We start from the raw sequence: 4898 nt of genomic DNA on the forward strand, positions 1-4898 counted from the left end.
CCCGTCTGAATCTTATACATTTCTATGAGATCCCCTCTCATCCTTCGAAACTCCAGTGTATAAAGGCCCAGTTGATCCAGTCTCTCCTCATATGTCAGTCCATCCATCCCTGGAGTCAGTCTGGTGAACCTTCGCTGCACTCCCTCAATAGCAAGAACGTCCTTCCTCAGATTAGGAGACCAAAACTGAACACAATATTCCAGTTGAGGCCTCACCAAAGCCCTGTACAATTGCAGTAATACCTCCCCGCTCCTACACTCAAATCCCCTAGCTATGAAGGCCAACATGCCATTTGCCTTTTTCACCGCCTGCTGTACCTGCATGCCAACTTTCAATGACTGATGAACCATGACACCCAGGTCACGTTCCACCTCCCCTTTTCCTAATCTGCCGCCATTCAGATAATATTCTGCCTTCGTGTTTTTGCCACCAAAGTGGATAACCTCACATTTATCCACATTATACTGCATCTGCCCACTCACCTAACCTGTCCAAGTCACCCTCAGCCTCTGAGCGTCCTCCTCACAACTCACACCGCCACCCAGTTTAGTGTCATCCGCAAACTTGGAGATATTACACTCTATTCCTTCATCTAAATCATTAATGTATATTATAAATAGCTGGGGTCCCAGCATTGAGCCCTGCGGCACCCCACTAGTCACTGCCTGCCATTCTGAAAAGGACCCGTTTATCCTGACTCTCTGCTTCCTGTCTGCCAACCTGTTCTCTATCCACGTCAGTACATTACCCCCAATACCATGTGCTTTAATTTTGCACACCAATCTCTTGTGTGGGACCTTGTCAAAAGCCTTTTGAAAGTCCAACTACACCACATCCACTGGTTATCCCTTGTCCACTCTACTAGTTACATCCTCAAGAAATTCTAGAAGATTTGTCAAGCATGATTTCCCTTTCATAAATCCATGCTGACTTGGACCGATCCTGTCACTGCTTTCCAAATGCACTGCTATTTCATCTTTAATAATTGATTCCAACATTTTCCCCACCACCGATGTCAGGCTAACTGGTCTATAATTCCCCGTTTTCTCTCTCCCTCCTTTTTTAAAAAGTGGTGTTACATTAGCTACCCTCCAGTCCATAGGAACTGCTCCAGAATCAATAGACTGTTGGAAAATGATCACCAATGCATCCACTATTTCTAGGGCCACTTCCTTAAGTACTCTGGGATGCAGCCTATCCTGTCCTGGGGATTTATCGGTCTTCAATCCCATCAATTTCCCGACTAATAAGGATATCCTTCAGATCCTCCTTCTCACTAGACCCTTGGTCCCCTAGTACATCCGGAAGGTCATTTGTGTCTTCCTTCATGAAGGCAGAACCAAAGTATTTGTTCAATTGGTCTGCCATTCCTTTGTTCCCCATTATTACTTCACCTGAGCCCGACTGCAAGGGACCTACGTTTGTTTTCACCAATCTTTTTCTCTTCACATATCTATAGAAGCATTTAAAAAGTATTTGGATGTGTACTTCAAGTGCTGTAACCTGCAGGGTTCCAGACCTAGAGCTGGAAAGTGGGATTAGGCTGGATAGCCTCTTGTTGGCAGGCATGGACACGATGGGCCGAAATGCCCTCCTTCAGTGCTGTAATCTTCTATGTTTCTATGAAGTTGAGAAAGAGTTAAGGAAGCATGTGTGACATTTGGATTTGGAAATTGGAGCATTGAAAGAAAGAAAAAATAAAGACTTGGATTTATATTGGACTCTGGTTTGGACTGAAGTTCTCGGTGAAGGTGACAACTTTCAACTGGGAGCCTCAGTCAGAGCCGATCTGTACTTGGACTTCACACGTCAAAACCAACCAGTAAGGATCGATCTGAACCAAACCGAGAGATCACATATAGCCCCTGTGTCAGCTCCGCTGGGCAGTCCACATTGTCCGCATGCCAGACACGAGACTCCCAAAGCAAGCAGTCTACTCGGAACTCCTTCATGGCAAATAAGTCAAAGGTGGACAGAGGAAACGATACAAGGACACCCTCAAAGCCTCCCTGTTAAAGTGCAACATCCCCACCGACACCCCCTGGCCAAAGACCGCCCTAAGTGGAGGAAGTGCATCCGGGAGGGCACTGAACGCCTCAAGTCTCATCGCCGAGTGCATGCAGAAAACAAGCACAAGCAGCAGAAAGAATGTGCGGCAAACCTGTCCCATCCACCCTTACCCTTAACAACTGTCTGTCCCACCTGTGGCTCTCATTTTGGACTGTTCAGCCACCTAAGGACTCATTCTAAGAGTGGAAGCATGTCTTCCTCGATTCCGAGGGACTGCCCATGATGATGATGTGTATATAGCCCTTGTGTGCAACTCCTGTGCACATAGATCTTGTGCACAGCCCCTGTGTACATAGCTCTTGTGCACAGCCCCTGTGTACATAGCCCTTGTGTACAACTGTTGTGTACATAGATCTTGTGCACAGCTCCTGTGTACAATCCACGTGTATATAGCACTTGTAATAAATGCAAGTTTGTGTACATAGCCGCTGTGTACAGCCCGTGTGAACATAGCTGCTAATCCAGTATCACAAATGGATAGACTGGTAAAATATCTGCCATAAAATATCTATTTGGATTTAAAATGTCCTGTAAAATTGAGGTGATTCTCGGCAGAAAATTGCAGCCAAAAAGTGGAATTCTAAAAAAAAAATTTGTCCTTCGAGCCGGAATCGAACCAGCGACCTAAGGATTTCCTGGGCTCGGCCTCTACAGTCCTCCGCTCTACCAGCTGAGCTATCGAAGGCGCTGGGAAAGAAACAGCGCCGCGCTCCACTCGACAACAAGTTACAGAGAGGCGGAGGCTGAGCCACAAGTACCCGGCGTGGGCGGGCACCCAGACCCTGAGCAGCCGGGCCGAGCGGAGCCCAGTCTCAGCAATGTGTCTGCACCCACTCCGACACAGGCTGTTAATCCGGGATCGGTCCTTTGCCACTCCAGTACATGCTGTTACTCTGAGATGAATCTGCACGCACTCCAACGCAGGCTGCTGCTGCTGCGGGATCAGTTTGCACTTACTGATACTCGGGGCTTTGTCTGTACACACACACTGCTACTGCAGCCATTCCTACACACACTGATACACCGAGAGCACCCTGCACCCACTCACACACAAGCTGTTACTCCGGCACTGAAGGATAGCTTGTTGCTCCGGACGAATCTGCCGATTGCTGCAGGTTGGAGTCCAGGGGCTGCCCAATCCCCGAATCAAACTCTATTTTCCATTCGTCCGTAAACTTCATTTTGCAGAGACTGCAGCTTCTGTTTTCAGTCGGTTGTATTTTCGAGAAGGCGGTGAAAGGGCGACAAGTGAAGTACGAGCGTCTGGCAGTGAGGGAATGCTGGCTATGGAGGATTCAGCAGTTCAACAGTGGGTCACTGAAGGTAAAGTTTGCATGGGATTTTGCCACTACTCCCAGTGAGAGGGTGAATTCCAGTTTGTGGGTCAGTGGCGCAATGGATAACGTGTCTAACTACCAATTAGAAATTCTTATAAGAACATAAGAAATAGGAACAGGAGTAGGCCAGACAGCCCCTCTGCCATTCAATAAGATCATGGCTGATCTGATCATTGACTCAGCTCCACTTCCCTGCCCACTTCCCAAAACTCCTTATCCCCTTATCGTTTAAGAAACTTGTCTATTTCTGTCTTAAATTTATTCAATGTCCCAGCTTGCACAGCTCTCTGAGGCAGCGAATTCCACAGATAGACAACGCTCTGAGAGAAGAAATTCCTCCTCATCTCAGTTTTAAATGGGCGGCCCCTTATTCTAGAATCATGCCCCCTAGTTCTAGTCTCCCCGATCAGTGGAAACATCCTCTCTGCATCCATCTTGTCAAGCCCCCTCATAATCTTATACGTTTGGATAAGATCACCTCTCATTCTTCTGAATTCCAATGAGTAGAGGCCCAACCTATTCAACCTTTCCTCATAAGTCAACTCCCTCATCCCCGGAATCAACCGAGTGAGTGAACTGTCTCTGAACTGCCTCCAAAGCAAGTATACCCTTTCGTAAATATGGAAAACAAAACTGCAAGCAATATTCCAGGTGTGGCCTCACCAATACCTTACATATTTTTGTTCTGATGTTTCTTGGCGTTTAAGTATCAATGTTGAATTATTTATGCACTGCACGGAAAGCCACTGACTATTTTGGGGCAATATGATTGTTAACTATAATAAGAGAAATCTTCGAACATTACACATTATATAAACAACAACAAAAACTTGCATTTATAAAACGCCTTTAATGTAGTAAAACGTCCCAAGTTGCTTATTAATTGACACAAAGCACAGTGACACAAATCTTAAAAGGCTGCAATCACTGGGATTTACTTGTGTTACATTTAAACAAACAAAAGAGGAATCAAGGGGTATGGAGAGAAAGCAGGAAAGGGGTACTGAGGGAATGATCAGCCATGATCTTATTGAATGGTGGTGCAGGCTCGAAGGGCCGAATAGCCTACTCCTGCACCTATTTTCTATGTTTCTATGTTTCTAAATAGCAGAGACTCTGACCATCATTTTCCAATCCTCTTTGGCTGCAGGCGTGGTGCCAGAGGACTGCGGAGTTTAATAAGGGAGAAAGGGATAGACCGAGTAAGTAAAGTCAGCCTAACCTTGGTGGTGGGAAAATTATTGGAAACATTTCTGAGTGACAGGACAAATCTTCATTCAGAAAGACAAGGACTGTCAGCATGGATTTGTTAAGGGAAGGTCGTGTCTGACTAACTTGATTGAATTTTTTGAGGAGGTAACAAGGAGGATCCATGAGGGTAGTGCATTTGATGTAATGTATATGGAATTTAGCAATGTCTTTGATAAGATCCCAAATGGCAGACTGGTAAGGAAAGTAAAAGCCCACGGGATCCAGGGCAAAGTGGCAAGT

The 4898-nt window shown here is 46.0% G+C and overlaps 1 non-coding gene across 1 annotated transcript; it reads right to left on the reverse strand.

Moving 5' to 3' along the window:
* Positions 1–2666: 2666 nt before the first annotated feature.
* trnay-gua (transfer RNA tyrosine (anticodon GUA)) lies at positions 2667–2755 on the reverse strand. Its single transcript is given in 2 exon segments — positions 2667–2702; positions 2719–2755. It is a non-coding gene; the product is annotated as a tRNA-Tyr (tRNA).
* Positions 2756–4898: the final 2143 nt, after the last annotated feature.

The sequence above is a fragment of the Pristiophorus japonicus genome, chromosome 1 (assembly GCF_044704955.1).
Source record: "Pristiophorus japonicus isolate sPriJap1 chromosome 1, sPriJap1.hap1, whole genome shotgun sequence".
Classification (NCBI taxonomy): Eukaryota; Metazoa; Chordata; class Chondrichthyes; family Pristiophoridae; genus Pristiophorus; species Pristiophorus japonicus.